Source organism: Polypterus senegalus, chromosome 7 (genome assembly GCF_016835505.1).
Source record: "Polypterus senegalus isolate Bchr_013 chromosome 7, ASM1683550v1, whole genome shotgun sequence".
NCBI classification, from domain to species: Eukaryota; Metazoa; Chordata; class Cladistia; order Polypteriformes; family Polypteridae; genus Polypterus; species Polypterus senegalus.
The window spans coordinates 106,658,789-106,684,714 of record NC_053160.1 but is presented as its reverse complement, the minus strand read 5'-3'; the positions used below and the strand labels follow the sequence as shown (position 1 = coordinate 106,684,714).

The 25,926-nt window shown below is 38.1% G+C and overlaps 1 protein-coding gene across 3 annotated transcripts in view; it reads left to right on the top strand.

Annotated features, from left to right (window-relative positions):
• The window catches only part of LOC120532773 (protein FAM219A), a 115,092-nt gene that overhangs the window by 53,279 nt on the left and 35,887 nt on the right, over nucleotides 1–25,926 (top strand). The window lies entirely within an intron of this gene.

Genomic DNA, 25,926 nt, shown 5'->3' with positions numbered 1-25,926 from the left:
TAAAACAATTAACAAAACAAGATGTTGAAATTAAATTGCAGTCTCCAAAGTTCCAATAAATAATCCATAAAATCAGAAGTGAAATGTGGAGGTTAAAAACAATAGAAAAAAGTCTTCTTAAAAACAACGAAGTTAAAAGCAGGAAGCATTCTTTAAAAAAAACAAACAAGAAGAAGCCCGGTGCCTGCTTCCCAACTGGGGAGTTGCCCTACTTGCAGCTGACCTTCACTCTGCCTGCTTCAGCCACTTCATCCATGAGCGCTCCCGCTCGCTCTCTCTCTCTCTTGCGTTCATTCTTTCTTTTTACTCCCCTTCAAGCCAACTCGGCCTTCTGTTTATCAAGATAAGCAGCCCTCTCTCTCTCACTCACTCAACCTCCTGTCCTTTTTTTCTTTTTACTCCCCTTCTAGCTGACTCGCGCTTCTGTTTATCAAGATAAGCAGCCCCAGGAACAATCATGAATGCGGACGGTCCCTCACAAGTGCACTTTGGTGAGAAACGCCCACATCGCTAATCGCCCTGACAACCTTCAGCCACATAACCACCACGCCCCCTCACCAAGCTGCGAGCACGGTGATTATTTATTTTAAAGCTGGACTTTGACAGGAGCTGTGGACCCGCTATATCACACACGTGAAAGTTCACAGAGAGTTATAGCGGGTTGTTCACTGAATGCTAGCAACTGGCGCACTGACGCTTGTGGGCAGTCGTGGCTTTGTCTCGAGAGAGGTAAACAAGGTTAGCACGCGAGTTGTATTTCAAACAAAGGTCGTATACCAAGCAAAATTTTTTGTGTCCAAACAGGACGTATACCAAGTTGGACTTATTCCAAAGCAGACGTATACCGAGGTACCACTGTATATATATAGCAATACTGCAAGTGTGAAAATTATTTACATCACAAGATGCTGTACCATGACTAGCAGTTAGAAGGAGGCTGGCTTAGCCGCTGGAGCAGATGATGGAAATAAGTGGATAGCTGGATAATTCATGCTGGATACACTTCAGCAATGTTCAGCCAGGCAGGTAAATGGTTAATTACATTTTTTGAATGTTTTTTTTTTATTCAATACCTTTAAACCGTGGGATATAGAGGACACTATATTCAGACCATGTACATTTGGTTAAAACACTTTTGCTGTTTTAAGTCATTTAGGGAAGATGTCTGAATGGTTTGAAATGATTTGCCAATACTTATTGATTTGGTAGATTTACTACAGCATCTTTATGTTCCTAGGACAGTCCTTTTAAATTTTTTTTTTCCCCCACAAATTTTCAATGGGGTTTAGGTTAAAAATTTGAGTGGACAACTCAGAACCAATAATCTTTGTAATCTTCAGCTGTTCCAGTTTTGCTTTGGCCATGTACTAGTGACAAATGCCCTACTGAAAAGTTAATCTTTGACAAAATTTCAACTTTTTCTATATTGCAACAATCAAGATTCAATGTACAGGCAGTTCCCGAGTTACTTACAAGATAGGTACTGTAGGTTTGTACTTAAGTTGAATTTGTATGTAAGTCAGAACAGGTACATTATTTTAATAAATGCTATTGTTGACCGACTGTAACCAAGTGCTCTGCCAATGAATGATGGAGTTTCACCTCTCTCTGACCTTTTTATTATTTCTACTTTATTTTCAATGGTGATTGTTTTTCTCTTCTTTACTGTATCACCAGCACTTGCATCAGATTTGTGTTTGAGACATTCTTGAAGAGTGAATACAAAAGGTTAAGATGAGTTCTTCTGTACAGCACTGTACACGCTATCACAGCAGGAAGGCACCCATTGTCAACACGTCTGATGTACTGACAAGAGACAACTTCCTGCTATGTGCATAAAAGTTCAAGCAGGCTTGCTATTGAGAATGAATGGGGGCGGCGAGGGGGTTCACCACCCGTCCACCACACAGTCACCTTCACTACAGTATGCTGCCTACAGGATCCACCCACTGAGAACGAACAGGGTGTGGCTAAAGGCGGGTAGTAAATCACCCACCACCGCCCCCCATTCAACAGGCAGCCACCCAATGCACACTGCAATGTTACCCCCTGCTGCCCCGTTCACCATCCGTGGCCTCCATTCAGCCACAACCAGGTCACCGCTTGCAGCATTACCAGCCAACTACCAATAACGAATGGGGCAGCTTTGTGTGGTTTGTCGGGCAGTGAAACATCCCCCTCCGCTCCATGCAGTCTGCGTCCAGTCAGGACAAGTAGCTGCGGCGGCTTGGTGGGTGGGCAGCGAACCACACCATCAAGCCTCCGTCCTGCACACGAGCAATAGCTGTGGCCCTGGTGACTATGGACAACGGGTTAGCGTTTGCTGCTGGGAGCCACCCGAGGGACATCACACTGTGCTAGCAGCAAAATCGCCCCCTCTCCAGCCTCCGTCCAGCTACCACTTGCAGCATCCCCAGGCCGAAGATGACGGAGCACCAGTTGCTGAGGTGCATGCATCGTAGCTGCAGCCCCATTCATAAGTCATAGGTCGGATGTCCGCAACTTGGGGACTACCTGTATTGATAGTATTTTTGTAATTTTTTTAATTTTGATTATGTCTGAACTCTTACTCCTAGCGAAATCACTATTGTTTATTCTAGCAATTTCCAAATAAACATTAAATTGATTCTTTTTAAGTAATGCCCATTAAAGGTTTCTTTTATTCATTTTTTAATGATTCTTTCTTTCAAGCCAGTCTAATACAGACCAAGCTCTTCATATCATTTTATGATATTTGAGATAGATTGCTAAGCAAGAAGTAGTTGCCATGGTGATAATGGTAACACTGAACAGGGAAAGGACTCTATAATAACTGGAGAGTATTTTAGACACACAGTTCTCACTAGTATTACACCAAGCTCTTTTTGTTAATTTCTTGAGGACTGGTGAGAGGAGAGAAAACCTAGTTCCCTTTAATAGAAATGGGGCCTCCTGTATAAATGGTGTGTACGCACAAAAATGTTGCGTTTGCCTGTTTCCATGCTCACATTGTGGTTTATAAAAACTAAACATGGCGTAAAGCCTCTCACATTCTCACGTCAGCTCAAACCTTTGCATATGTATGTTTTTGCCTTGGATTTGCAAACTGGTGGCACCCAGCATCAAAGCAGTGCTACTGTTTCTCTGAGGTTTTAACTTTATTTTTTAAATTGACATCCCAGACATGGCTTTATCAAATACACTGAAATTAACCACATATCATTTATCAGTTTAAGGCAACTGATTGTAATCAATCTGTAACAATATAATGGTCCACGGAATGGCCAGACTATTCCAAATACCATAGCTGCTTTAGTGTTGTTACTTTTAGTGCACCACTCAGAGTATTTTAACCCACTGAATCTGAGTGTGGAATCACAGCCCTACAGCAGCAGATCAGAAAGTGGATTATCGGGATACAGCATCTAGCACTTGGTGCCACAGCCATGCGCACAGTCAATTTGAAAATCTCCCATACAGCACAAACGCTTCAGAGTCATCCCAAGAGCTCTAAACGCACTCAATCATTCCATCAAGTGCTCCTGGTAGAACTGTTTGTACTTATAACTACAATTACCTCACTGAAAACTTGCACTACAGTTGAAATATTGCACAACCTGAGCCACTTTATGAACCATTTCATTAACTGCACTATATGTACATGCTTTCATATTATATATTTTTTATTGTTTTCTTCTTCTTACTGTTATTTTATCATTTTATAGGAAAATACATTTATGGAGGATTTGCATATTGAATCTTACTGTACCATACGATAACAATAAAGCAATTCAATTCAATAGAAGAAAGGGCGTATTTACATATGATGACGACTGGCTTCTAAGTTGATGGCCGATTTCCAAGCGCTATCTTCATGGAGCTGTTGAAATCATTTTAAGATAAAATGCTGTAAAGTATGTATATTACATTTTGCAGAATAATGTTTAACTTCATTGAAATAATGTATATTGTTAATAATTAAACATGTGAAGGCGTGGTGGCTCAGCGGTAATGATGAGCTGGCACCCCGTTCAGGGATTGTTCCTGCCTCGAGCTGTATACTTGCTGGAACTGGCGCGACCTTGGATGGATAGATGGAAGGAATAATTAAATATGCAGAATGAAGATATTTCAATGTTCCTTAAAAGTTTTGAAGAATCTGTGTTCTAAACTTACATTTATTACAAAGCTAAATGAATATCATGAAAATGATATCAGCTCTACATCTTAGTATTTAAATTGTTCACAGGGTTGTAATATCATTAATATAATGTATTCTGTGCCCTGTTGGCGAAGGAAAAGCCCGTTTAAGAAGCACTTTGTGATTTACACACATATAGTACATAGAAGAACACATAGAATACAAAGCATTTAGCATGTCACTTTAGTTACAATGGGATCTGAGAAGCTCTATTAAATTAAACATTGATTTTAAAATTAAGTTTGCAATGTTCTACTTCAATTTTGCAGTTTATTTTGTTATTAAATTGGACGTTTGACCTTTTTTCATTGTGTCCCTATTTTTTACTTTTCTCTGTACCCTAATACACTTCCGTATGAGACTCAGACAGTGGTCAACAACTCACCTTTTTACAACGACTTGGATATCTGACCACTTCTATTTTATTTCGGGCACTATACTACTTTCGGAACTTGAACTTTAAAGTGTCTCCACACACTGGATCACATGGTCGTCTTCCTTTTGTTGTTTATACCATTAGTTAAGCCAACAAATAGTATGTATTTCCGTGCAACTTTGCATTCACTGAAATTCTTATTTCACATGCTTTTTCCATTGTCTTTTAACTGTACACTGAAGGGAAAGGGCTGTTTATATTGATTTGCATATTAAAATATGCAAAATTCTGGGAAAAGTCGGGGTCGGCTGTTAGGTGCGTTCACGAGCATTACTTTTCACGTGTGGAAGTTGGCTTACTTTTGTCCGTACAGCATGTTTTAGTGTGAATTCTATGCACGCCGTTATGCATGAGGCCCCTGGTAACCAAACTTTTGATGAAAGTAGCAGTTTAAAATAAGTACCTGATGAGAAGCAAGGCAAATTAAGTAATGAAAAATTGTAGGCATTCCAAATACCAATATCGAAAAACTAATAAAAGAAGCATGTAAGAAATGTACAAGTAAGTAAGCCTGATCTCTAGGTGTAAATTTAAAGCGCATCAAAAAATAGAAAATTTAAAAACACCACAGTAAAAACGTTGAAACTTGCAACACACTGTTACATTTTCTGTACTAGCAACAAATGTAGGATAATTCGTGGGTTACTTTAGTAAATTTTTAAAGTGATAGTAAAGATGCAGCAGCAGCGGGTAGGAATAGACTGGAAAATGCCTGTTGCTGTTAAAGGCAGACCAGTTAGTTGGCATCAGGCAAAACCAAAAGATGAACAGACTTTATAAGTGCTATAACAATTCATATGTCATTTTAATAAATCAATTCAAACCTTTTTTTCTTCTGTTTGTTCATTATGCATATTGTATCTTTCTACCCTGCCAGTGAAGACATGTTTTTTTTCAGATATCAGCAAATAGAGAGAGATCGTATTCCTGTTTTCTCTCAAATGCCATGCACCATTCTACCAGATGTTTAGCATGGTAATCTGGGGTGTAGCCAGGAATTAATTTCCAGATGGTTGGGGGATTAATCAATTAATTGGAACTGTCATAAAATATATTTGGGGTGTTCAAGCATGAATTACACCCCAGTGGCTGAACCTATTATTTCAGTTCACCAACATTGCTGTATACTGTGTGTAGTTCTTGGCAACTTGGCCAGAACGTTCCTAATAATGAGCTTGATGATTTGTACATTTTTTTCCTCCTTCATCCAATGCCTTCAATAATATCCAGCCATCTCTTTTAAGGGGTATGCTCAGAGACATGTAGGCAGATGAGCTTATGGGGTCCTAGAAAATGGACTATCTTTCTGTCAGATTACAGTTTCTAATGCTCACAGACTATGTCTCTGATATGGATATGAGCAACACTGTAGTATCACAGTCCTGTCTCTTTTCTTTTTATTCTGTACACCTCGGACTATACATATAACACCAGATCATATCTCTTACAGACATTCTCAGATATTCTGTGCTTATGAGGTATATTTATAAGGGGATGATACAGAGTATAAGGAATCAAGTAGTGAAGTTTGTTTCTTGGTACAGAAATAATTGTCTGCAATTTAACATCATCAAAGCCAAGAAACTGATTATTGATTTTCACCACACCAAAGAGCCTCTATGTCTGGTCAGTATTTTAGAAGTGGATGTAGAGGTGGTACAGTTTTACAAGTACTATCAATGACAGGTTTGACTAGCTTCTTAACACATAGGAACTACACAAGAAAGGGCAGAGCAGGCTGCTTTTTCTTAGGAGACTGTGTTACTTTAATGTGGGTAATGATGATCTTCGCATATTCCATTCCATGACCAGTGTGATTTTTCTATGCTGTGGTGTGCTGGGTCAGTAACATTACTTCAAGAGAGACCCACCAAAACAAAAATCTAATTTAAAGGGCATTCACAGTTATGTAGAGAAGAAGTGAAGGAGAGAATTAAAACAAACATGACTGCTATTACAGGGGTGTGGAAATCAAAATCAAAACTTAGAAAATCCACTTGTCCGCCAGTTAAATTCACTTGCCCATAAACAAATAACAAAAGTGAAAAATAGTTTATTTTTTCTGATCTCTTTTATTGATACCAAAACTGCCTTCCATTTTAAAACTGAAAAAAGTTCTTTCAGGGAGTAGTATTTTGCCACCTTGCTCTAGAACATTATATAAAAGATCCCCTTATTTTAACTGGCTAATAAACAATGCCTTCATTATAGCTACACTAGTTCTTTTTATATATATTACAGTTACATAACAGAACACTGTCCTGATTCATCTTCTCCCCCAAGAATGTTTACCATCTCAGACAGCATGGGCTGAATACTGTTCATTTCTGCTTGAGCTGAACTGCATGGTTCCTGGACTGATGGTCCTGCAGAAGTGGATGCTGATGACTTTTCAGGTTTTTTATGAGTGATGTGCCTGTTGCCAGGTGACGGCCAGAATTCCACAGCTGGTCAAGGGTCAAACTCTTCTAAAGAAGCAGTATTGAACAGCCTAGCATAACGCTCAACCCTTCGAGCATTCAGCTTTAGAAAACGCTTTTTCAATTGAACCAACTTTTTTCTTACTTTTAGACTCATGTCTCTATCTGACGTACTAAACCCCCAGTTCCTATCCTTTTTCTTTCTGCACATAACCAATCACCACACGATAAACGTATTTGTGAAATTAAAACTAGTTATAAGCTTAGACCTCTGAATGGATGGCATAATTAAACATGTATAACGAAAATTGTTTTTAAAGTTCTGAAAACTGAGGTCTAGGTTTATAACTAGTTTTAATTTCACAAAGAAGTTTATCGTGTGGTGATTGTTATATGGAGAAAGACAAAGGCTAGGAACTGGGGGTTTAGTACGTACGGTAGACACAGCAAACATGCAATAAAGAAAAAGCCTGCTCAGAAAAACATCCATTGAATTCTTCGTTCGTATCTCCTACCTCCAGATCACAAACCCAACATTTACACAATATTTCAGTTAAACCTGTGCGATACCCATTCAAATACAGTATCCAGTTTTTTGGAGCCTCGTCACACCTGCCATAAACTTCTCTACACTGAACGTAGACCTGAGAACCCCTTAATGCAAGGGAGTCACGCCACCCATGTCTAATACATGCTTTAATGCATTTCATCGTGAAAAAGATATCAAGTATTTATCTTAGTATTCTGAATGTTCATTGAGCAGGAATATCATGAAGTCAATGTGCGGCGATTACTGCCGGCGCCTCTCACTGCAAAAGAAAGTCAGTTTAAGAAGCGTGCAGAGATTAACAACTACGTCGGGGAACACTTAATATAAAGCATGTAATGTGCTACATTAATTTATGACGGGGTTTGAGAAAATCTAGTAAATGAAACATTCATTTTAAGATGAAATTTAGTTTGCGACATTCAACTGACAAAATAAACTACGAGAATAAAGTCAACATGTCGACTTTAATCTCGACATTTACATTTTTTTGTCTTCACTGTGTCCGTATTTTTTTCACAGTGGCCTTACTATGCTTCCTTAGGTTTTTCAAGGCCTATTCTGCCAGTTTTAATCAAGAAATGATCCATTTCTCATCCGTGATGCTACTTACTTCAATTTCAACAACACGCATATAGCGAGAACAACGTGCTTACCGCAGTGCATTATGGGTTACGCAGGTAATTCCTAATGACGTAATCGAAATTCAGCAAGAGGTTACATTTCCAAAGAATATTACCGATGTTGTCGGGAAAAAAAATAATCGCGTCTAAGTGAAGATTTTTATTGATATTTCATAACATTTGGAAACCGTCAGAATGTTTGTTTTCTTTATTTTTAAAAAACTGACAGCGTGAAACCAACTTGTTTTATATGAAAAATTCTCTAATCAAAAACGATCTATACACAGCTCATCAAAATTGATGTCACACAATAAATTTCTTAACTCCTCAATATATTACAACCTACGCAAAATCGCAAATTTCATAAAGGATCAAATGCCTAACAAGCTTTATGTGGCAAACAATTGCATTGTAGGTGAAATGACCGCATTTTTATGTAGAAAAAATTAATTTTTAATATATAAAAGTTATCGATTATAATGAAAAATCATCAAATTACATCGTAATGTCGGCATAAGAAAATGAACGCATCTCCAAGCATGTAAATAGTAGGGTAAAATACTTATGTAAGACCACAAGAGTGCTTCCCCTTTGAAAAAATCAGCCGTCATTTTGTAAACAATATTGAATACCAATTTGAGACATGAAGAACATGCCTAAGTAAACTGTTTCCGCACGAAGTACGTACCCAAATGTTTAAAATTTGAAAGTAGTGGTAAAAATGTGCCCTGCACTGCACATTTAATTCTTTTTTCTCCAGAAAAATTGCACTTGTCCGCGGACAACTGAAACCAGAAAACACGCTTGTCCGACGGTCAATTTACCCGTGTCGGACAAGTCGGGGTTGGATTTCCGCACCCCTGTATTATGAACAATGCTGCACTTTCTCTATATGACACACCAAGTACTTTCAGCCAATTGATTATTTAGCACAAGTGTAACAAAAAATGCTGCTGGGGCTCCTTTATAGCAACAGCAATCATCTACATAATGCCATACTGTGACATGGACAGGTCATTCAGGTGTGTGTTCAGAAAAGTGTGTGGGTGTGTATATATCTGTTGAGCTTTTGTAAAAAGCCACATTTCCCCAGGGGACAAATACAATTCTATCTGTCTTACTTTGCAATTTGTTGGATATAGTTTTAATTGATATTATGATTAATAATGAGACCTACCAGCTCTCAAAGTATTTATCTTTGCACAGTAAGGTATAAATGGCCATGGCTTTGTTATATGTGCTAATTACTGTAAATTCTTTTCCTATAGTTATCTGTAGTTGGTGCATTTATTTATGTCTTGTTATGGAGTAACAATAGCAAAGAAAACAGTGTATAGCTAGTGTGATTAGCTTTCTTTGGCTATATGAAGTTTTCTGCCTCATCTGGTGGGGGCATGTATTATAGGTATTGATCTTTTTTTGTTTAGTTTTTTTTCTGATTTGTTTTTTTCTGTTTATTTCTTAAAACAACTGGAAATTTTTCAATATATAACTGATACCAGTGTGGATTACAGTAGTATACAGTTTATTTTGTGCACTTTAGAATGACAGTTGTCAGTTGGAATATTAAGAGTGAACTGAAGAATGTGACTGGCCTGCTTTGTAGTCGTAACGTGGTGGGCCTAATACATGTTTTCTTTTATGAAGATGGTGTACACCCCTCAGATAGCATGGTAGGAGACTCCTGACCAGACAGATAGAGATAGGTGGGTCACAGTCTAACCCAGGCACAAGTTAATGGTTCCACACTGTCTGGGATCATCAACCTTAGAATTGGAAGTGTCAAGCCATTTTCAGGTTCTTGTAGAGCTGAACGTGAACTCTGAGGTGGAAGGTAGACATGACGAGTCCCAACAGGGCACCTCAGCAACAGTCCCCAGAAATTGAGTAGCTATGATAGTGGGGAATTCAGTCATCGGGGGACTGAAACACAGGCTTGCTCCAGAGACATTGAGACTCACACATTGTCTTACGACCTTGTTTTTCTCTCTTTCCAGTTTTGAGAGACATAAAAATTTTAGTATTTAAATTTATTTATTTGAAACTAGGGGGCTTCGCTTGCCAACCCCCGTGTTTGGTTTTCCGGATACATACTTTTAAGATTTTTTTTTTCTTTGAATTTGTGCTATTTCATTTGTTTCACTTTTATTTCAGAACTTCTGTAAAAACAATATTTGGAATCTTGTGAGTCCCAATATGCTGAATCTTTTTAATGAGGTCAGTGAGACATGTGTTTACTGACTTTGTACCATAATTAAGGATAGGTTTCTCTGTTTGGAATTTCAGCACAGACAAAACGATCAACATCATCAGCAGTTAATAATTTTTTTTACAAAGTAATCAATAAATGCATGTGCGGTAAACTCCGTTTTTGAAATTCTCAAGATTCAATATTCTTTATTTGTCACATGCATAGTTTATACAGGACAACATGCAGTGAAATGCATCGTGATCCGCTTATCAAAAACTGTGCAAAGTTAGAAGAATATCAGTTAGATTAACAAAAAGTCATAGATTGAAAGATAAGAGTATAGTAGAACATAATAAATAAGTAAAATTATGTGAATAAAGTAGAATTAATTGTTAAGGTGCAATAGCGCAGTGATTATTGTGCAAAACCAAAGTTAGACAGGTGCATAGTTAAATGAGGCAGTTTGTTTGTTTGCGCTACTGCGATCTTTACTTTCTTTGTTTTTAGTACTTTACTACTAATTTTCCTACTTTCATATCCTTTAACTTTCTCCACATGTGTATTGCGCCAAGATTTTTTTTTTTTTTTTTGAGCCTTACGAATTCCACTGCTTTCATAATCTCTAACCTGCACTGCATGTGCTTAGCGCCAACATTTTTGAATGTCTTTATGAAGTTCTGAATTTGCCTTCTTTTTCTTTCCTGGTCATTTTTCTCTCCAATGCTTTTGAGTCTCTTTTCTCTGCGCTGCTTTCTTCTTCGCTTAGTCGTTGACGTTTCATTTATAGCGTACTGTCCTTATACGCTTTATATGCGCTGAGATTCTTGGATCAGTGTGTGCTCAAATCCTTTAGAAGACTGAATGTTTTGCTGCCCCTTGGCCTATTTGATATTAATTGTAAGTAGGTCGTGTCTTGCAAGAATCTCATGTTCTACATCATCGCGTGACGGTCCTGGATCAGTCTCTTGGCAAAAGTCTCATGTTTAATGTCCCTGCGAGATGTTCTGTGGCCAATCTCTTTCATCTCACAGTTTCTTTTAAATGTCTTCCATGATCTTAACATGAAGGGCACGTCTCAACACCCTTGTGTTTCTCTCCAGGATTTTTTTTTTATAATAGAGAGATCAGTTAGATTCTTGCTGAAATCCTGCAGCTTTTACACTTTGCAGCAAGCTAACATGTCCTGAAATTTCAGGTTTATAGTTTTGTCCAACTCATTTATGCAAATTGCCCAGAGTTATGGTATGTCAAGGTGCTAAAAATCATTAGATAAAACATATTTTTGTTAAATTCAGAATACAGCATCCTATCACAGTCCTTGAATATATTGCTTTTCTTTCTCTTTCTGTGTTTAAAACACTTAATGCTTATTTATTTCATTTGATAGCATTTTATTGACCTTTTAACCTTGATTGATATAAGGATTGCCTGACTTAAGTGGCAGTTTCTCAGTTTTTGTTGTGGTTAACAAATTAAAATCTGTTTGAAAAATTAACATTACATTTTAAAAATCTGTTTTGGGTGACATAGCATAAGAATATTCAAAACTAAGCTTGGAGATATGATTGATTATTTTGTTTTACCTTTTGTTTTAATATTTCTTTCTATATTAAAATAGGATATTGCTTGCCCCTTCAAATACATGCTGAGCTTTTTCAGACAGTTCCAGTACAAAAATATTGATTTGTGGGTAAATAAAATATTCCTTTGTTAATAGTAGATTAAGTCACCAACTGCTCATTGAACAAATAGGAACTAATATTTCAAACTTCAAAAAAGTAGAGCATGATCATACTCAGTCACTCTTTGCATAATACACTCCATCTCTATTGTGCCCATTTATTAATTTATTTGGCTATGCAGTGTTTGCTCTGAGGGTGTTGATGGAGAAATATAGAGAAGGCCAGAAGGAGTTGCATTGTGTCTTTGTGGACCTGGAGAAAGCTTATGACAGGGTGCCTTGAGAGGAGTTGTGGTATTGTATGAGGAAGTCAGAAGTGGCAGAGGAAGTACGTAAGAGTAGTACAGGATATGTATGAGGCAAGTGTGACAGTGGTGAGGTCTGTGGTAGGAGTGACGGATGCATGCAATGTGGAGGTGGAATTACATCAGGGATCGGCTCTGAGCCCTTCCTTATTTGCAGTGGTGACGGACAGGTTGACAGATGAGTTTAGACCAGAGTCCCCTTGGGCAATGATGTTTGCTGATGACATTGTGATCTGCGGTAAGAGTAGGGAGCAGGATGAGGAGACCCTGAAGTGGTAGAGATATGTTTTTGAGAGGAGAGGAGTGAAGGTCAGTAGGACAGTAGGAACAAGACATAATGTGTGTGAATGAGAGGAAGGTCAGTGGAATGGTGAGGATGCAGGGAGTAGAGTTGGCGAAGGTGGATGAGTTTAAATACTTGGGATCAACAGTACAGAGTAACAGGGATTGTGGAAAGAGAGGTGAAAAAACGTGGAATGGGTGGAGAAGAGTGTCAGGAGTAATTTGTGACAAGATGGGTATCAGCAAGAATGAAAGGGAAGATCAACAGGACAGTAGTGAGACCAGCTTTTTTGTATGGGTTGGAGACGTTGGAACTGACCAGAAAGCAAGAGATAGAGCAGGAGGTGGCAGAGTTAAAGATGCTAAGATTTGCATCGGGTGTGACAAGGGTGGACAGGATTAGAAATGAGTACATTAGAGGGTCGGCTCAGGTTGGACGGTTGGGAGACAAAGTCAGAGAGTTAAGATAACGTTGGTTTAGACATGTGCAGAGTAGAGATGCTGGTATATTGGGAAAATAATGTGAAAGATAGAGCTGCCAGGCAAGAGGAAAAGAGGAAGGCCTAAGACAAGATTTATGGATGTGGTGAGAGAGAACATGCAGGTGATGGGTGTGACAGAGCAAGATAAAGAAGACAGAAAGATATGGATACAGATTATCCGCTGTGGCAACCCCTAACGGGAGCAGCCGAAATAATAATAAGGTTTTCTGTATAACGTAGGCCCAGGAAGCCACAATATTGTTTATTTATACTGTATTTCCACCAGTAGTTATTAAACTGTATTTCTGTCTATACTAATGGATTTAGACAGTTATATACTAATGGATTTAGACACTTTGTCCTAACTGTCCTTATTTCCAAAACACATCCCTTAAGTTTAGTATCATTCCTCATGGCTGAAAAAATTCTCTTAATGTTGATCCCTATACAATATGTTCTGTTATTAAAAATCAACATCCAATGATGGTTAAATTGGACTGACTGTAACTGGTAATGTTGTAAGTGGTAATGTGGTGATAGTCACCAATGTAGTAGTAAATATTACAGTTGTCATCTTTTAGATATTGATTAATTATAGCAGGTTGATGGTGCATGGACTTGGTTCTGACCATATTATGCTTATCACATTTTCTAAACCAGTGTTTTCAAAACTTTGTGGTGTCACAACCCAGTTTTTTACATGCCAGTGTGTCTGTGACCCCCACTATGAATTTAGTGTGATTGTCTGAGTGGGTGGGCAAGGTGATCGCCCTTAGTAAATCAAGATCAGTTGTCAAAGGGGTATTAGGGGGTCCATGCGATCACCAGAGTGTCAAAGTTAGATGAATCAAGTGTGATTTTGCAGTTTTATACATTGAGCATGATTGTCAGAGCTGTTCTAAACTATTTGCTATTTTAATACTGTAAAAATATCCCCATTGTTGTACAGGTTAAATTCAAAACAAATTCAATTCAGATTAATCATGTACTATTTCCATTAAAACAACAGTTACAAATACTCAATGATTACATGTTGCTTATGTTCAGTTGCCTTGTTGTGGATGCAGATAATTAACTTTTCCCCCTATATAACTCTAAAAAATGATGTTGCAGAAAAATAGATCTTATTAGATATTATTTTATGATGACAATTCTTTCTATACTGGGGATTTAATATGATGCAATAGTCAGGTCTTGGGTCAAATACCCCAAAGAAAAGGATATTAATGTCTAAAACTCTTGATCCAGTTCAGACAGATGCCTTCTACAATTTGGGTCCCACAAGGATAATTTTTTTTGTTGTCAGAGTACCAATACATAACACCTTAAACTTTTAGTTTGATTTTTTGGATTAGCAACCTATGATTCCTTTAACTGGAACTTGTGTATGTTTCAACAAACAGAGATTCAGTAGTCAATTGATTAATTGCTTGATTCCTCTTTCTAGAAATCAAACCATTCAGCAGTGAGATGTATAGACCCATTTGTTTTCCCTTAAAGTTTTAGTGTGGTTTTAGATGTATCTGATATTGCTTGTTTCTCAGACAATTCCTTTGTTTGAAGACCTTTATTGCAGCCCAGTTTTCAGGTTCAAGCTCAAGTGCTGTTCTCTCCAGTTTGGTAGGAAGAGAATTTTTACCTGCAGGTATAAAGACTTAATAGCTTTACTCAATATTAGGTAATATTGTAATAGTTAATTTGTAATTGCTGAAAGTTACGTATGGATCCAGTAAAGGAGAAGATGCTGGCTCATTTACTGGCCCTTCTATTAATATTTTATGAGGTGTTAGTCCTGTTTTGTTGGGAGTACACAATTTATTTCAATGCTATTGATAAAACAGATGGCATTTCTGCGACTCAAACCACTTACACCTTAACACCAGCAAGACCAAGGAGCTGGTGGTGGATTTTAGGAGGCCCAGGCCCCTCATGGACCCTGTGATCATCAGAAGTGACTGTGTGCAGAGGGTGCATACCTATAAATATCTGGGAGTGCAGCTGGATGACAAATTGGACTGGACTGCCAATACTGATGCTCTATGTAAGAAAGCTCAGAGCAGACTATACTTTCTGAGAAGGTTGGCATCCTTCAACATCTGCAGTAAAATGCTGCAGATGTTCTACCAGACGGTTGTGGCGAGTGCCCTCTTCTACGCGGTGGTGTGCTGGGGTGGCAGCATAAAGATGAAAGACGCCTCACGCCTGGACAAACTTGTTAAGAAGGCAGGCTCCATTGTAGGAATAAAGTTGGACAGTTTAACATCTGTGGCAGAGCGACGGGCACTAAGCAAACTCCTGTCAATCATGAAGAATCCACTGCATCCACTTAACAGGATTATCTCCAGGCAGAGGAGTAGCTTCAGTGACAGATTTTTGTCACTGTCCTGTTCCACTGACAGACTGAGGAGATCGTTCCTCCACCACACTATGCGACTCTTCAATTCCACACGGGGGAGTAAATGCGAACATTAATTTTATTTTAATTCTTTTCATTTTTATTACTATTTAATTTAATATTGTTTCTTTGTATCAGTATACTGCTGCTGGATTATGTAAATTTCCCGTTGGGATTAATAAAGTATCTATCTATCTATCTATCTATCTATCTATCTATCTATTTCAAATCTAGTTTCTGTTTTTTTGGCTAATTTGTTTTTCATTATCAAATTCCATTCTGTAGGTAGTAAGTACAATGTATACATGTTCTTATTGTGATCTTCACTCAATTGAAAAGCATATCTACAACAACAAGTAAATATTCATAATATAAAAAAGTCAATCTGAATATATACTAAAGAAAAAGGCGTTCAGTTGGTCTTCCAATATTCAAACTATTGATGCATAACATTTGTTGCTATGAAAGTAACCTGGTAACCTAAAGTTCCTTTACTATAACTATACTAAACTACCATTACCCCCATTTTGACACTTGTATCAGTTTTTCTTTATTCTTATTAGTGGGAACGGGGGGGCACACAGGGCATCCGCCAGCAAAAACTTTAAAACCGGTCCCATTAATATAATAGGTGATGAGCCAAATATTATAACAGTAAAAAATTGTGGAAAGCAAAAATAAAAAGCGTAGAGAAGGCAGACATTTTTGGAGGTTATTAGTTAACAAGCAAAATACCCGCACTTTGCAGCGGAGAAGTACTGTCTTAAAGAAGTAATGAAAAAGAAAAGAAAACATTTTAAAAATAACGTTACATGATTGTCAATGTAATAGTTTTGTCACTGTTATGAGTGTTGCTGTCATATATATATATATATATATATATATATATATATATATATATACCAGCAAAATAGCCGCGCTTCGCAATGGCGAAGTACTGCCTTAAAATTTTTATTAAGAAGAAAATTAAACCTTTTTAAACTGAGGAAAAATATACCAATAATTATTTGTTAAGGATCTCTTTGTATACCACATTGTCATTTCGGCCCTCTGGTTGTAATAGGACCAAGCTGTGCGCTGAGCTTACTTTTGAGCATGCAATGTACAGTTGGCCATGTGAAAAGTAATCTTGTTTCAGATCTCATAGCTTGGATTGCTGCTGTCATAATCAGTTTGAGTTTCATGGTTTGTTTCAACAGTATTTGCAGAACTTGTGTTGAAGTGACATTCGGCATCTGTCATGCGTTTTAAGCATACAACCGGTTTCATCGATTAACTTCACATCCAGCTTTTGAGAGTTTAAACATTCATAAACATCAAAGTGTCCACTACTGAAATCGTCACCTGTGAATCTAAACTGTTTAAGAGGCATTGGCGGTTGTCCAAAGGTGTAAAATATTTGGCCATTTCAGTACACTTGAAAGCGACAACCAAACAATTCAGCGGCAGCCATCAACTCAAATGCAAATCCATAGGTGAAGGGATTAAGCATTTCACTGTTTTAGTGCTTCTGTGTAGTATAATTATCTCCTGTACCGTCATCAGTTCACACCTTGAACCTGTCCCATTCATTCAATACATAAGACACGATGTTCCTCCGGATATCAAGAGTGAGCTTGATATGGCCGTGCAATATGTCACAAAGAGAAGGAAAAGGTAGTTGCCATCTCCGGGCATGGAAACCAGTCGGTAAGTGACAGTTCTTTGATCGATGGTGATCACCTCGGTAGACATGTTAATAGGGGTATGGTTGGAACGATAAAGGAAATGGGTACCTGAACAATGTAAAGTAAGTCTAAAATACCTACACCATAACAATAATCGTAATAAACGAACAATAAAACAGCAGAGAAGCCGTGGATTAAATAAAAAGGCTGTAGTTATCAGCAGGGAGACATGAATCCTGTGGTGAAGCAAGGAAGGGAATGTAGAGACCGGAGAGACGGAGGGCCCTACATAGGCAGGCAGCCAACGACGTGGGAGGCTTTGTGATGGGGGACCCAATGCCGCCTCACACGGTGACCGAGCTGCAGGCTATGGACGTATATATGTACGTAAGTAGGATTCAGTTAGCGCTGAATATATGCGTACCAAATTTCTTGAAGATGGGCCCATAAGTAACAAAGACCGTTGGAAAGTTCAATATTGCGGCCGACAGTGGTGTCATACCAATGAAATAAGTACATACATTGGTTTCGGTTAGCGCAGGGATGATGCCTACCAAATTTCGTGAAGATGGGGCCATAAATAAGAAAGTTCCACATGGTGGACATTGTCGACCGTTATGACCGTTACACATAGAATTTCGAAATGAAATTTGTCATTGCCATGAGTGTTGCTGGCATATATATATATATATATATATATATATATATATATATATATATATATATATACACAGACACACACATATATAAACATATATATATACACACATACATATATATATTTTTAATTTTTATTTAGTTGACAGAATATTATTCCGGAATAAATCAACTCAAACCTTAAATAACTTATAATATTTTGCTCTCCATAAAGATATATCCTGTCTAAATTATACAAGTTAGAAATAAAGTAAACGTTAAAAGAACAAACATTCAAATTTCTTTATTCTTATGTAATGTTATATAAAAAATCAAATTAAATTTTAAATATCCCAAAAGATTTTGCTCTCCATAAAAATATATCCTGTCAAAATTATACAAATTCAAATATGAACATGCTGCATAAGAAAACCTGGAAATATAAATAAAATTTGTTCTTTTCAGCAATAACAAATCAAATCATTCAGCTGTCTTTGCTCATCAGGGGTGCGGAAATCCAACGCCCGACTCGTCCGACACGGGTAAATTGACCGTCGGACAAGTGTGTTTTTCTGGTTTCAGTTGTCCGTGGACAAGTGCAATTTTCTGGAGAAAAAATATATGTGCTGTGCAGGGCACATTTTTACCACTACTTTCAAATTCATTTGGGCACGTACTTCGTGCGGAAACAGTCTACTTAGGCATGTTCATCATGTCTCAAAAATGACGGCTGATTTTTCAAAGGAGAAGCGGTCTTACATAAGTATTTTACCCTACTATTTACATGTTTCGAGATGCGGTCATTTTTTCATGCCGACATTACGATGTAATCTGATGATTTTTCATAAATCGAGAACTTTTATATATTACTGATAAAATTCATTGTTTCTACATAAAAATGCAGTCATTTTACTTACAATGCAAATGTTTTCACCACATAACAAAGCTTGTTAGGTAGTTAATCTTTCCTGAGATTTGCGATTTCGCATAGGTTGTGATATATTGAGTTAAGAAATTTATTGCGTGACAGCATCAATTTTGATGAGCTGTCTATAGATTGTTTTTGATTAGAGAATTTTTTATATAAAACAAGTTGGTTTCGTGCTGTCAGTTTATTAAAAATAAAGAAGAAAACATTCTAATGGTTTCCAAATGTTGTGAAGTATCTATAAAAATCTTCACTTAGACGCGATTATTTTTTCCCGACAACATCGGTAATATTTACTTTTTGGAAATGTACCATCTTGCAGAATTTCAATACGTCATTAGGAATTACCTGCTTAACTCATAATGCACTGCGGTATGCACGTTTTTCTCAATATATGCGTGTTGCTGAAACTGAAGCAAGTAGCATCGCGGATGAGAAATGGATCGCTTTCTTGATTAAAACTGGCACAACAGGCCCTGAAAACATGACAATGAAGGCAAGAAAAGAAAAACTAAAGCTGAATGGGACCGTGAGTATGATAAAAAACGAAAACGGTCTTTTCAATCGCAATGGCTCAAAGAGTTTCCATGGGTAAATGCAGACGACACTGACTCCGTTTTTTGCCAAATTTGCCGTCAGTATCCACTTATTGCCGACAAAACGTCCACATTATTTACCGGCAAGAAAGTCGACAGAAAAGACACACTACTGTCGCATCAGCTGTCTGCGAAACACATTGCCTGTATGTCAAAGCATGAGTCTAAAAGTAAGAAAAAAGTTGGTTCAATTGAAAAAGCGTTTTCTAAAGTTGAACGCTCGGAGGTTGAGCGTTATGCTAAGCTGTTCAATACTGCTTACGCTGTTGCTAAGCACAACAGGCCATTCACTGACTTTCAATTTCTGTGTTCTGTGCAGGAAAAAAATGGTGTAAATTTAGGGAGTGACCATCGAGGCAGGGACGCCTGCGTTGAGTTTGTGAAGTCAATATCGTCTGTTTTGTTGAATGATGTCTCAAGCCACATGAAACATGTCAAATTCTTTTCAGTCATGAGTGACTCAAGCACTGACTCATCAGTAATAGACCAAGAAGGTATACTACTGAGGTACGTTCATCCAGAAACATTTGATCCCTACACAGCCATGGCTAGCATTGAGAATTTAGAAAATGCCAGAGCAGATGGTGTTGTTGCTGCCATAAAAAATGGTTTGTCAAAATGTGGCATTGATATTGAAAATATTGGAGACAATGACCCAAAGCTTGTGTGCATTAATCTTGATGGTGCTGCAGTTAATCTTGGAGCTAAAATGGTGTTGCCAGAAAGCTCAGTGATTGTGTAAGTAACAAAGTTCTTGTTACACACTGTGTGGCACATAAACTGGAGTTAGGTGTACTTGATGCTGTAAAAGACATAGGCTATCTAAAAAAGTTTGAAGACACCATTAAACGCATCTGCAAGTTTTATTCTTTTCACCAAAGAGACGAAATGAGCTGCAAAATCTTGCGTCAATTTTGAATGAAACCTTGCTTATGCATTCAGAAATAAAAGCCATCAGATGGGTATCATCAAAGTCCAGAGCACTGAAAGCTGTTAGCCAGGATTTACATGTAACTGTTACCCACATGGAACAGATACTTTCCACATCAAACAAGGCAGATGAACTGGGGCAGGCTAAAGCCATCCTACATGACCTCAAGCAAGTAAAATTTATTAAGTATCTATATCTGATGATGGATGTACTTTCTGCTATTACAGCCACCTCAACTCTTTTCCAGAGCAAAGATTTGCTGATATTTGAAGTTAAGGAGGCCATTGACACCTTGTACACCAGATTGCATGCCATGACAAAGGAGCCAGGAGAAAACCTTGCAAAGTTTTATAACCTGTTTGACAAGAAGTCTAGTACATTTGATGGATACTTAAAGCTGTCTGGTGGTTTAAGAGATTTTTGTGAAGACAGAGATGTTCATGATCTCCTGGAAAGCATGGTTCAGTATATACTTACCAGATTCTCTGACCTTGATAAGCCTCCTGTGTCAGATATGAGGGTGTTTGATTTCAGAATCTGGCCACACACTCTGTCTGAACTGAGCACTTATGGAAACTATGAAATCAAGAACTTGTGTCAGCAGTATAGTGATTTGTTGACTGATGAGCAAGTTAAACATGCACCATCTGAATGGCAAGCACTTAAAGTGCAGATATCAATGCAACGGCAGTACCATCCACTTGCTGTCTATTCCTCAGTTCTGCAGAGGAAAGAAGAGTCTCTGAAGAATGTTAGTGTGCTGATCTCACTGTTTCTTACAGTTTCTCCTTCCACAGCTTCGTGTGAGAGATTATTCTCCAATTTGAATTTAGTAAAGAGTTCTCTAAGAACCCGCCTGACTCAGGAAAACCTTCAAAACCAGATGCGCATTGTTGTTGATGGCAAACCTTTAGAAGAGTTTGACCCACTACCAGCTGTGGAATTCTGGCTGTCATCTGGCAACAGGCACATCATTCATAAAAAACCTGAAAAGTCATCAGCATCCACTTCTGCAGGACCATCAGTCCAGGAACCATACAGTTCAGCTCAAGAAGAAATGAACAGCATTCAGCCCATGCTGTCTGAGATGGTAAAGATTCTTGGGGGAGAAGATGTTGCAAGACAAAAGCTAAAGAACATGGCAGAAAATGAATCAGGACAGTGCTCTGTTATGTAACTGTAATATATGAAAAAATAACTAGTGCAGCTATAATGAAGGCATTGTTTATTAGTGAGTTAAAATGATAAGGGAATCTTGCACATAATGTTCTAGAGCAAGGTGGCAAAATACTACTCCCTGAAAGAACATTTTTCATTTTTAAAATGGAAGGCAGTTTTATATCAATAAAAGAGATCAGAAAAAATAAACTATTTTTCACTTTTGTTATTTGCTTATGGGCAAGTGAATTTAACTGGCGGACAAGTGGATGTTCTAAGTTTACTTGTCCGTGGACAAGTAGAAAAAAATTGGATTTCCACACCCCTGCTCATATGTCATTTTATCAGAGCTGGAAGCCTGGCATCTTTTTTTGGCAATAAGTTCGTTTATGTTTGGTGTGAGGTTCTGTGTTGTGGAGATTGTCAGGGTGGACTGCAGGTGCTCATCAGTGAGGCGACTCCTGTGTGCTGTTTTGTTAGTCTTCATGACTGAGAAGAGCTTCTCACACAGATATGTGGTACCAAACATGCACATGGTTCGAGCCGCATGTAGACGGAGCTGTAGCATTTTTGCGGGAATGGAGTGAATAAACTGTGCGGGCCCTGCAGTATCGTACTTAACTTTTGTAAGTAAGCTGTAAGGAATGAGCCTGCCAAATTTCAGCCTTCTACCTACACGGAAAGTTGGAGAATTAGTGACATTTGGAAAATTAAATATGGCGGCCGACAGTGGCGTCATACCACCGAAATAAGTACGTACATCGGTTTTGGTTAGCGCAGGGAAGCCACCTACCAAATATCGTGAAGATGGGGCCAGCCTTCTACCTACATGGGAAGTTGGAAATTTAGTGACGTTGGAAAGTTCAATATGGCGGCCGACAGTGGCGTCATACCATCAAAATAAGTATGTACATCGGTTTCGGTTAGCACAGGGAAGCCGCCTAACAAATTTCGGCCATAAATAAGAAAGTTCAACATGGCGAACGTTGTCAACCGTTATGACCGTTACTTGTAGAATTTCGAAATTAAACCTGCTTAACTTTTGTAAGGAAGCTGTAAGGAATGAGCCTGCCAAATTTCAGCCTTCTACCTACACGGGAACTTGGAGAATTAGTGATGAGTCAGTGAGTGAGTCAGTAAGTCAGTGAGGGCTTTGCCTTTTATTAGTATAGATATATATATCGACACGTACGCGACATGTGTTTTGCCCTAATTCTGGGCTCATCAGGCGTACACACTCACTGCACCCCCCCCTCTTGGGAATCGAACCTCGGACATCGGCGCAAGAGGCTGCGCCACGGCGTGTGATTCGTTTATTTGACAGTATGTATATCGGGGTATATATATATCTCTCTCAAAATACCCGCGCTTCGCAGCATAGAAGTAGTGTGTTAAAGAAATTATGAAAAAGAAAAGGGAACATTTTAAAAATAATGTAACATGATTGTCAATGTAATTGTTTTGTGACTGTTATGAGTGTTGCTGTCATCAAGGATTTGATTATCATTATTTCTTTCAATCAGGTTCGTATTTGGAGGATGTGTTGTGTTCAAGTTACATTCCGTGTTTGTCAACCGTTGTAAAGATAACAGGTTTCATTCATCGATTCCTTTCTTACTGCATCAATAAATGGCTCATCTTCCTGTTTATTTGAGACATCACACACTGCATGCACAGGTTTTTTTTTTCCATTGTCTTCCTTTAGCTGGACATTGACTTTTTCCACCGTGTGTTTTGTTCAGTCAGTTCATGTGAGCTGCTCGGAGTATATGCATCGAAGGTTCTCAGCTGTGCTTGTGCTATCTTGTGCGATGCCAACGGCTTTATTTAATGTTAGCTAAGACCCGGCACTTAAACGTTTCTCTCGCAGTTTCGCTGAGTTTGTGCCAAACACCACCCTGACCATCTCATCTTCGTTTCCATAAACACAGTCCTAAACCCGTGAATATTTAGAGGCAGAGTGTTTCTATTGGATTGCCGTTTATGGATGGCCTTATATGGACAGGCACTCAATTGCATGGGAGGCGTGACGATGAGAGACGCAACTCCGCCTCACACGGCGACTGAGCTGCAGGCTATGGCCAGTATATATGTACATAAGTAGGTTCTAGTTATGACCGTTACGCGTAGAATTCCGTAATGATGGTTGTCAAAATGGGGTTGGGGGGGAGAGAAAGAGAGCAGGCTTGATCTATACCTAATCTATCCTCTCAATCTTTATAACTATCAATGTAATAATAAGCTGCAATGGCAACAACTCTTGGGGAAATAGGAAATTAAGACCTAAACTATCTCACTTTCAATTAATACTATAAAATTACATCAAAAACTCAGAATCAGTGTCTCCATGATGGGACAGTTAACTTCGTAAGCTGGAATGTTAAAGGCCTGAATCACAAATTAAAGAGAAAGATAGTACTTTCTCACCTAACAGGTCTAAATGCTAAAATAGTATTTTTACAGGAAACCCACTTACTAAGCAAGGATCAGTTCCGGCTGCAAAAAGACTGGACTGGTCAAATGTTCCATTCTAGTTTTATGAAGAAAACTAGAGGTGTGGGACTTCTCATACATAGAACAGTACCATTTGTAGCATCAGATGTAGTATTAGATCCTGAAGGGAGATATGTAATGGTCATGGGAGATTTATCTAACTGTAAAATGATTTTGATAAATGTCTATGCACCTAAAGTTGATGATAAGGAATTTATACAAAATTTATTTGCATCCATTCCCAATCTGAACACTCAAAGTTATAATGACAGGGGACTTTAATTGTGTTTTTAATCCACTTTTAGATAGGACTTCTTCCACAGGGGGAACAGCATCTAACACTGCAAAGATAATTACAAAGTTTATAACTGATTACACCTTATCAGATCCCTGGAGGTTTTTAAACCCAAATTCAAGAACATATTCTTTCTACTCACCAGTACATCATTGCTACTCAAGGATTGATTACTTCTTTATAGATAATAACTTCTTGCCTAAGATTAAATCTTGCAAATACGATGCTATTGTTATTTCGGACCATGCAACTATGATCTTGGAGCTGAAATTACTAAGCCCCATACACTCACCTCGCACATGGCGCCTCAACCCGCTTCTGTTAGCTGACGAGAATTGTACGGAATTTATATCCAAACAAATCAAATTCTTTCTAGAGACAAATACATCCACCGAGATCTCTGCAGGAACACTCTGGGAAACTCTTAAGGCCTTCTTAAGAGGACAGATTATCTCATATCTTTCCCACAGAAATGAATCCGAAGCGAAGAAAGTAGCAGAGATAAAAAGTGAAATTACTAAAATAGATGAAGAACATGCCAGACTACCATGTGAGACTCTACATTGGAGGAGGCAGGCTCTTCATTCAGAATTAAACCTCTTGACAAGTAAAGAAACTGAACAACTAATTTACAAATCCAGACATCATTACTATGAACATGGAGAGAAAGCTAATAAGCTTTTAGCTCAACAAATTTACAAGCAAGAAGTGCGCAACCCAATCTCGGTAATCACTAACATGAACGGAGATAAAATCATCGAACACAAAAATATATAATGCACACTTTCACCACAAGTGGACGCTTTTAGTGTGGAGGAACTTGATACACCTCTGGCGTTATCAGAATTACTAGATGCTGTAAAGTCACTCCAAGGTGGAAAAGCAGCAGGCCCTGATGGCAACCCTGCAGAGTTTTACAAGAAATTCTCCGCTCTGCTAGCTCCCCTCCTGTTAGCAACATTTACAGAAGCCAGAGATAACCAATTTCTTCCACAAACCTTTCGCCAAGCATTAATCACTGTCTTTCCAAAACAAAATAAGGACTTACTACAATGTGCATCATACAGACCTATTTCACTTCTGAATAACGACGTTAAAATACTCTCTAAAATCATAGCCAGAAGGATGGAAAAAGTGCTCCCCTCGGTAATATCACAAGACCAAACTGGATTTATTAGGGGCCGACACTTATCTTCAAATCTTTGACGCCTGTTTAATGTAATATACTCACCAACTAAATCAAACACCCCAGAAATATTATTATATAATATATAATATTGGCCCGAACATTTGTGCATGAATTAAATTACTGTATACTAACCCAGAAGCTTCAGTTTACATCAATAACATTTGCTCAGACTACTTTAAACTAGAACGTGGCACTAGACAAGGATGCCCCTTGTCACCGCTGCTGTTTGCGATTGCCTTTGAACCACTGGCAATACATTGTGGAAATACTAATCAGATAAAGGGGATTAGCAGAGATGGACTGGAACAGAAAATCTCATGGTACTGTATATTTCGGACCCAGAAAATTCTGTGTCTGCAGTCTTAGCAGCACTCACAGAATTTCAAAAGATCTCTGGTCTCAGAATTAATCTGAATAAAAGTGTACTCTTTCCAGTGAATTCTCAAGCATATAATATTAGATTAGATACCCTACCTTTTATCATTGCAGAA